This window comes from Mytilus trossulus, chromosome 13 (genome assembly GCF_036588685.1).
Source record: "Mytilus trossulus isolate FHL-02 chromosome 13, PNRI_Mtr1.1.1.hap1, whole genome shotgun sequence".
Lineage (NCBI taxonomy): Eukaryota > Metazoa > Mollusca > Bivalvia > Mytilida > Mytilidae > Mytilus > Mytilus trossulus.
In genome coordinates this window covers 12,827,731-12,838,312 of record NC_086385.1, presented here as the reverse complement: position 1 = coordinate 12,838,312, position 10,582 = coordinate 12,827,731, and positions in this window count along the sequence as shown.

Genomic DNA, 10,582 nt, shown 5'->3' with positions numbered 1-10,582 from the left:
TGGCATAACTTTTTGAAATTTTGAATCCTCAATGCTCTTCAACTTCAATGTATTTGATGGTTTAAAACTATTTTGATATGAGCGTCACTGACGAGTCTTATGTAGACGAAACGCGCGTATGGCGTACTAAATGATAATTCTGGTACCATTAATAACTATTTACACCACTGGGTCGATGCCATTGCTCGTGGACGTTTCGTCCTCGAGTGTATCACCAGTAGACAACACTTTTATAATGCTGAATCCTCAATGTCTTCAACTTTTCACTTGTTTGGCGTATTTGGAATATCTTTTTGGAATGCTGGATCCACAATGCTCTTCAACTTTTCACGTGTTTGGCTTAAAAACATTTTGTAATGCGCGTCACTGACGAGTAGACGAAACGCGCGTCTGACCAATTACATTATAATCCTGGTACCTATTCATATGGAAGTAGTACACTTTTAAGACGTTATACGAAATTCATTGTCACAGATTTGTAAACTTTTGTAGGATATCTAAAAAGTGTTTTCACAAAAAGCTGAATCTGATAATCCCAAAATCAAATCAGCAACACACGAAGGGAAATAATATTTTGAAGAATCAGATTACTTACAGGACGGAAAGAGCCGTACAATTCTTAAAGAGATTAATGTCCAGTGTTGTTATTTGGTTGTGTCTCAGATACCTGCAAAATAAAACTTTTGAAGCCAACTGCTACATCAATTCTGTCATATACATGATAAGCTTGGAAAAAGAAGACCAAAAAAGTGTGGTTATGCACATTATGTGATGCATTAATTTTTCAAGAATGCCTTTTTTGACAAATTGATTTGAAAAACGGATTCCATAATAAAGTTTTAGTTTTTATTAATTAACTTTAGGTTGAAACTTTTTTTTTACGTGGATAATATACTTAATTGCACTCTATTGCTGTTAGTATTGGTTGAAACTTAACCTGTAATTGTCATACTAGTTTTGAGAGAGAATGCGATAAAGTCGAATTGAAGAGGGAAGAAATATACCAGAGGGATAGAAAAACTCATAAATCGAAAATAAACTAACAACGCGATGACTTAAATTTGAAAAAAAGACAAACAAACAATAGTGCATACGACACAACATAGAAAACTAAAGAATAAGAATCACGAACCCACCAAAAACTAGGAGTGATCTCAGGTGCTCCGGAAGGGTAAGAAGATCCTACTCCACATGTGTCAACGTCGTGTTGTTCATGTTATGACAAATCCGGTAAATAGTCTAATTCGGTAGGTCATATTTATGAAAGGAAACAGGATTATAGTATCAACGTAAGGAACATATATTTTAATATAAATCAATTGCTTTTAAAAAGCAATTGTACACGGTCTTTCCCCCTTTGAAATTGATTATATGTTTTGTTTAAAAGTTTTTTTTATCTTATCTAAGGTACAGCGCGCGCGCCAGATAAAGGTTTAAACACTTGAGACCTAGCCTCGGTGAACACTTGAAAACGGCATTGAGAGCCTAGTGCCCGTGTTTAAACACTTAAGACCTAGCCTCTGTGAACACTTGAAAACGGCATTGTGAGCCTAGTGCCCGTGTTTAACCTCTTGAGACCTAGCCTCTATGAACACTTGAAAACTATGTATAAAGAATGTGCAAACGGATGTAATTTTCTTTCACTTACAGGTCATTGATGTCGAATCGTGCATGCTTTTTTCGTACACGTATCAACGGGAACACAGATTTTGGATTTTTAATACATGACTTTTTGTTTAGAAGTTTGAATCTAGGATTTTAATACTATTTACGAACTTTGGATTGATTTCTACGTCATTGATTTTAATTTCTCAATCCAGATTGAAACGTTAAGCGGACTGCACGTGAATTATATTGCTAACGGAAAATATATTTTCTCGATTTATTTTCCAGGTAGACTATTGTCCAATCACTGACCGCTGACCACTGGTCGACTCATTCATTGTATGCACACAAAAATAATGCTGGTGTTATATAGTACTTTAACAAACTGCTTATCGATTAATTTTCAGAAATACATGTACATGCTATGGAGCAGATATTTCATTTTTTCAGGAATAGATTTGCATTTCGGAAAGTAATGTATTCATAAAAAAGATGGATTAGCATTTTTATAATAGAATAGAAATAAGATTCATAAAAAGAAGAGGGTGGGCAGACGGGTAGTTGTGTCTGGGCATTGTATGATTGTATGATTTACAAAGATAAATTGCATGTACGCATCATGAGAGCTGTAAAGTTTGGAGCTATAATTAGTCAATTTGTTGATTTTCCCATTTCAGTGGCATGAAAACACCCAAAATACTACGCGTATTTTTTCGACAAAATTTCACGACATAAATAATGTCGTAACTAACATTTTGCTCACATTTTTTTCAAATTCACCCCTGACTTTTTTCAAAGAAAAAACAGTTTGAAGTGAATGTCAAAATTTAGATCGTGACCTTAACCCTTGACCTTGACCTCATTTTTTAAGTTGGGACCCAAGGACAGCAAATAAAGCGGTTCTAGGTTTATACGCCAAAAGGTTAATGAGTTCATATGCATATCACTTATCTCAAATGCGAAAGGGGAAATTACTCTCATATGCAGTCTCCGGATAGCTTCGGTCAATTTAAGATCCTAATCCTGAAGACGTAATGAGCAAATTGGTAAAACAAATTTGTCGTAATCTTTTACGGTTACGGAGGAGTAGTGGCCACAAGAAAGACAGTGTTTGGGGAGGTAACTCTTCCAACGTAAAGTATTTGGTTAGGCAGTTGTCAGTTTTTAAAGCGCATGCACTTTACGATATCATATTCCAAATATCTAAGCCACATCTTGTGAAACAACAATACTACGCAAGAAAGAAATTAGGCGGAAGAAAAAAAAAATAATCAGAATAAAAACAATAGGTCTTTCATCCAAAAGGTGAAAGACCTAATTATATTGAAACAAATGTATCAAACATTTCGTTTCTTCTACAGTAATGTATCGTGTCTAACACTGATTCAGGAAAACCAAACTATTGACACAATCATTCTAAGATGTATGATCAATTAAATAATCCTTATTTTGAACGTTAGGTTTCTTAAAAGTATCGCAACATACATTTTATACCAAATTAATTGACATAAATTAAAAAACACTTTGGTTGGAAATTAAAAAATGTTTGAAGATAGATAGCTTAAATTGAAGCGAGAGCAAACATGCAAAATCAAATTACTCACAATTCTTCTAGAGCTATCAGACCTCGAAAAAAATTGACCTCTACTGTTGTAATATTATTATTGTTTAACCACCTGCAAAATAACATTTGAAAAAGGATGCATCTAAAAATCATTTAAGATATAACATGTTTAATAAACATCTTTGAAGGAAATATGGTCTTTAAACAGTTTATATCCATACTCAAAATTGTATTCTAGACATATGCAAGTATCATACTGACTGAATATCACCAGCTATGTTGAAACCATTGTTGGTATATCTTATATGCTGACCGAGAAAATTTCTGACTGAATCAAAATCTGATCAAGACCTCCCCATTTATGTACTCGTTTAAGTCAACTTTTAGCACATAGTTCAAAGTTTGGTATTTCTTGTTATATACATATACATGTAATTGTTTTTCGTTTACTGTTTTACATTATTCAGGTCGTATATTTGAAGTTTGAATTGCTTGAAAATGCAGGTCTAATAGTTTCAACTTTTAAATTGTTGTCAATTAGTATTAACCCCTATATCGACAAAATTCATATCAATTTATTTGCTTTATCATTCACATCAATTATAAGCATCTAAAGGTTCTAACTATTTACTTCTTTGAAATCTTTTTTTTTTTAAATAATAATTGAGGTTCGTGTTTTTTATTCTTTAGTTTTCTATGTTGTGTAATGTGTGCTATTGTTTTTCTGTTTGTCTTTTTCATTGTTAGCCATGGCGTTGTCAGTTTGTTTAGATTTATGAGTTTGACTGTCCCGTTGGTATCTTTCGTCCCTCTTTTATTGCACTATTGGTTGTTAACAAATACCAGAAAAGGCACAACTATCCCAGATAGGTTCATCCCTGTGTGTGAATTATCAAATGAACCAGGGGATTCACAAGATAAACTAATTATAATTTTCAAAAGTGGTTAATAAATTATTACAATCTGTATCATGTATATAGTCTACAAAATCTGCATGGCAATACAACCCGGAAACATACGTTCTCTCTGTTTACGTTTTTCTACTTATTTGAATTGTATATCACGTGGTATAGATGTTTATAATGTATCTCGAACACGTGTATTTTATTCATTCTTGTATGTTGGAATATTTTTATTTTTTAAATCGTACCAATTTAAATAAAAACGAAATGTTTGTACATCTCCGTTACTTTATATATTGTAACATGTGTAAATGGCCCTAATATTTTCAATTGAACGTTCGGGTTTTTTTTTGTATTTTTTTTAATCTGAAACTATTTAGAGTAATTTCTCAATTGATAACATTATGTATCATCTTAAGATATTTTGTCAATATAATATCATAAATCTTAACTTTTCTTATATTTGTTCTTTAAAAATAATACACTTTTAAGACAAAATACGAAATTCATTGTCACAGGTTTGTAAACCTTTGTAGGAAATTTAAAAATTGTTTTTTTAAAGCTGAATTAGATCATTTCAAAATCAAATCAGCAAATCCCGAAGGCAAATAATGTTTTGTAGAATCAGATTACTTACAGGCCTGAAAAAGCCGTCAAATTATGAAAGAGATTAATGTCCAGTGTTGTTATTTGGTTGTGTACCAGGTCCCTCGAAAATGAAACTTTTGAAGCGAATTGCTGCATCAATTATGTCAAATCAATGATAATTCATGTTTAAAATTGATTAGAATAATTCATGGCTGACCCTATTGATTTATGTTAAAAGTAGGATGTTTGTTTTTTGTCTGCAATAAAAACTTAACAATCTGATATTTGGAAAGTTTCCTGCTGGTGGACATTTCGTCCCGAGGGTATCACCAGCCCAGTAGCCAACAGTTCGGTTTTGACATAAATATCAATAATATGGTAATTTGTATAATTCCTGTTTACAAAGCTTTGAATTCTTCGAAAAACTAATGATTTTCTTATCCCAGGCATATATTACCTTAGCCGTCAGAACTTTTAAGAATTTTGTATCATCAATGCTTTTCAACTTTGTACTTGTTTGGTCTTATGAATAGTTTAATATGAGCGTCACTGACGAGTTTTTTGAAGACGAAACGCGCGACTGGCGTACTAAATAATAATTCTGGTACCATTAATAACTATTAACACCACTGAATCGATGCCATTGCTGTTGGACGTTTCGTCCCCGAGGGAATCAACAGCCCATTCTAATGCAACAACGTTTGTAGCGTTCATTTTGATTGGATAACATCATTTATTTAAATGGCATCAATTGACAATTTATGCTATGGGACGTTGGCGCAAGCGCAGACGGCATTTTACAAATTTTAAATACATGTTTTAACGTTGATTTCTGTCAGTTTCATTAGAATGGAGATACCAATATTGTATTTTGAGCCCCGACGGCATCAATTGGGTATTTGATGGTCCTAAATTAAGTTTACTGGCGACGCGTTGGTGGAGACAGTAAACGGATATTTGCGACCATCAAATCCCCAATTGATGCCCTCGGCAATTAAAATACAATACAGTTATCTCCCAAGTAGTCAATGATTCAGTGTTGACACGAATATCAATAATGTGATCATTTTGTTTTAAATTTCCTGTTTACAAAACTTTTCGAAAAACTGATGATATTCTTAACCAAGGCATAGATTATCTAAGCCGTATCTGGCACATTTTTCTGAAATTATGGATCCTCCATGCTCTTATAATTTTGATTATGAGCATCAAGGATGAGTCTTATGTAGACGAAACCCGCGTCTGGGATTCTAAATTATAATCCTGGTACCTTTGATAACTATTCAGATGGCTTTATCAAACGATAGAGTCTAATAAGGTTCAAGCTTTGGAATAAAGAAATCTGTTATTATTGACAATGAGACAACACAATTCTAATAAAAAGGATGCAAGCAATTATAGAAAACAGTAAGCCTATAACAAGGAGTTTGCTTTGGAAAAAGGAAAACAAGAAAGTCAAATTGTAGTAGTACGAAGTGCAAAACATTTACTATTCTGATATGAGTATTTCAGATAAAAAAAGCACTTATTTGAGCACCTGAATGACAATGCTGCTTTTTGCTCTCAATGTCATCTAAAGATATCTTCTAAATTTGATATCATATATATCAACTTCCATATGTTTATTCTTTGAAAATAGTACGCTTAAGATGTAATAAGAAATTAATAAACCTTTGTAGGAAAAAAAATTGTGGTAAAATAGCTGAATTAGAATATTCCAAAAGCAAATCAGAAACACACGAAAGCAAATAATGTTTTAAAGAATCAAATTACTTACAGACCCAAAAGAGCCGTCAAATGTTTAGAGAGATTAATGTCCAGTGTTGTTATTCGGTTGTGTCTCAGGGTCCTGCAAAATAAGACTTTTGAAGCAAATTTCTGCATCGATTCTGTCATATACATGATACTCCAATGAAGTGTGAAATATATTTTTTAAATTGATTAAAAAAATGCATGAATACTGAAAGATGTTTTTATTAAAGTAAAAAGAATGATTCATGGCTGACTTTAATGATTTATGTTACCAGCAGGATGTTTGATCTATGTCTGCCAAAAAAAATTAACAATCTGATCTTTTAACAATTTTGTTGCTGGTGGACGTTCCGTCCCCGAGATATCACAAGCCAAGAGGTCAACACTCCAGTGTTGAATTATTAATAAATAATGTGGTCATTCATCGTGTCTGGCGTATATATATAAAATTTAGTCCTGGTCTATTCTGGGTTTATTTACAACCACTGGGTCGATGCCACTGCTGGTGGAGATTTATTTCCCCAAAAGTATAACAAGCCCAGCAGTCAGCACTTTTTGTGCTGACATGTATTATTATTGATATTGTTATACTAATAAATTAACTGTTTACACAATTTTGATTGATTTCTAAATACTAAAGCTTTCTTACCTGAGGCATATATAACCTTTGCTGTATTTGGCAACACTTTGAGGAATTTTAGATCTCAATGCTCTTCAACTTCGTTCATTATTTGGCTTATTTTTTTTTTTGGTTAGAGCGTCACTGATGAGTCTTTCGTAGACGAAACGCGCGTCTGCCGTATACATAGAATTTAGTCCAGGTATATATGATGAGTTTATTTATATAAATTTCCTGTAGACTTCTTAAAAAAACGAAGATTTTTTTATCCCAGGCATTGATTACCCTAGCCGTGTTTGGCACAATATTTTTGAATTTTGAATTATGTGAATTTCAGATCCTGCTCCACGTGTGACACTCGTCGAGTTGTTTATGTTATGACAAATTCGGTAAATAGTAATTCGGAAAGTCACATTCATGACAGGGAAGGGAATTGTAGTTGCAAAGTAGGAACACATCTGATATCATTTGGGAAACGGTTTTTCCATAACAGTAAACACGTGATGCCAAGATTTCATTATTTTGAAACAAATGTATAAAACATTTTCTCTCTTCTACAGTAAAGTATTGTGTCTACCACTGAGACAGGAAACTAACACCACTGACACAATTATCCTTAGATATATGATCAATTAAAAAACCCTTATTTTGTATTTTTGGTTTCTTAAAAGTATCGCACCCTACATGTAATACCTAATTAGTTGACACAAATTAAAAACAATTTGGTTGGAAATTTTAAAACGTTTAAATAGGATAGATTAAATCAACGCGAGAGCAAACAGGCAATATCAAATTACTTACAATTCTATTAGGCCCGTCAATCCTTGAAAAAAATTGACCTCTACTGTTAATATATTATTCTGATCTAACCACCTGCAAAATATCATTGGAAAAGAATGCATATAAAAATCTTTTAAGATACAGCATGTTAATAAGAAATATGGTCTTCAAGTAGGTCATATCCATAATTAAGATTGAATTCAAGACATATACAATTATCGTTCTGACTGAATTTACAACAGCTATGTTGAAACCATTGTTGGCATATCTTAATTCGAATTTTCTGACCGAGATATTTTCTGGATGAATCAAAATCTGATCAAGACCTCCACATTAATTTACCAGTTTTAGCATCGAATTCAAAGTTTGGTATTTATTGTTCTAAATATATGTTATAATTGTTTTTCGGTTCCTGTTTCAAATTAATCGTCGTATATTTGTAGTTTGAATTATTTGAAAATGCAGATCTTATAGTTTTAACTTTTAAATTATTGACAATTAGGATTAACCCCTGTATCGACAAAATTCATATCAATTTACTTGCTTTATCATTCGCATCAACCATAAACATCTAAATGTTCTAACTATTTACGTCTTTAAAATCGTACAACGTTAAATAAAAACGAAATGTATGCACTTATCTTTAACTTTTACAGATATCTTATTATAAAAACAACACATATATCGACTAGAAATAACGTTAGACATTAAGTAGGTGCATACATTTTTTTATTCTACGTTTTTGTCAAAATATAAAATATAATAATTAAAAAAATGTAACATAGTACAACGTGTGCTTAATTAAACAAACAATGTACAATTTGGAAATTAGTTTGGCTTTCATTATTACTGAACTAGTATATATTTGTTTAGGGGCCAGCTGAAGGACGCCTCCGGGTGCGGGAATTTCTCTCTACATTGAAGACCTGTTGGTGACCTTCTGCTGTTGTGTTTTTTTTCATTTGGTTGGGTTGTAGTCTCTTTGACACATTTCCCATTTCCATTCTCAATTTTAATTTTAATGTTAACCTATCCGTAGACGTTATCACTGGATTTATCAATGCACTTCTAAATAAAATGATACAGCCACTTCATTGAAAACAAGGTATCTAACATATGCAGTTGTATTATTTTAAACGACATTGTTTTGAAAATAAACAAAATAAGAAGACCTGGTATGATTGCACCCTACCAAAATCAGACTTGTCACATAATATAGCGAGATTTTGTTTTAAATATCATTTATACCATTAAATATTATCAATTGCCTTAAAATTGGGTATCATAGACTAAAGTAACATTTCAGATGGGTTTACAAAGTTCATGATTTTAGAATATAGAGATGTGTTAGTATGCCAATGAGACAACTATCCACAAAAATTCAAATGAAAAGGATGTAACAAGTTATAGAAAACGATAAGGCCTTTAACAAGGAGTTTCAATAGTACAAAGTGCAAACATTTTATTATTCCGATATGAGTATTTCTTATCAAAGGTGCACTTATTCATGGCACCTGATTGACAATGCTATTTCGTGTGCTCTCAATATTAATACAATGTGTCATCTCTTCTAATTCAACGTTATTTTTTTTTATTTTTTTTTTTTTCATCTGCAACGATAAAGGGTAATTTCCTAATTAATAAAATAGTACACTTAAGATGAAATACATAATTCATTGCCACAAAGGAGTAGGGGCTATAAGGTCTATTGTTGGCCCCTTCCCAAAATTTCATTTGATTTGTCATGTTGTAACTCTATACCATAGACCTTCTGAAAAAAGATGCAAAATGGGTCTCACTCATTTATTCTGTTACCTGGCAACACATATAATGTCGGAGTTAAACTCATCAAATATGATTATTATACAGCTTAAATATATCTTTATTTGAAAAATTAAACATGTTTAGCATATAGTGAACTTTACACTTGTACACTATTTTAATATTACGTAGTTAAATTCACATTGTTGCCAAATTCATTGTTGTTTCTCTCTAGCATCACATCTGTGCCCTTGGCAACGGCAATTTGTTTTCTGTTTTACGAGATGCAAATTAAAAAAAACCCAAAAAACTCCAAATTAAATATTACGGTAAAAAGCAATATTGACACATCAACAAACAAAACAAAACACCGGGTATTGCTGATATACACAGATTGTTCATGTAGTGCTGGGTGGGGTTTTATCAGTTACAAGAAGAATAATATAATGAGATGAACACCTTTTTAGCTCTAAGACATCTTAATATTCTTAAATAAATAAATACAGACACATGCATTAAAGGGTGTTTTTAAATATCTGTATATTTCATTACAGTATTTATGTTTCAAGTAGGGGTTGGAGGGTGAGGCACTTCTATTTACATGGTGATAGGACGTGCCTCTGGAATAGATCACCTTTGTAAACATAAAATAAGTGAAAAGTTAAGAAAACTATCAGATATATATGATAAGGACAATTAAAATTCTCATAACTTCTTCGACTGTCAACTTGTTTGGTGTTCCTGTTGTGTCGAAAGATACCAGAGAGACAGTCAAACTCAAAAAAGGAAAATAAACTGACAACGACATGGCTGAAATGAAAAATACAATTAGACAAACAATAGTACACACGACACAACATAGAAAACTAAATAATTATGCTCCACATGTGGCACCCATCGTGTTGCTTATGTAATAACAAATTTGGTAAATAGTATAATTCGGTAGGTCATATTCACGAAAGGGAAGAGGGATGTAGTTACGATGTTAGGCACATATCCGATGTCATTTGT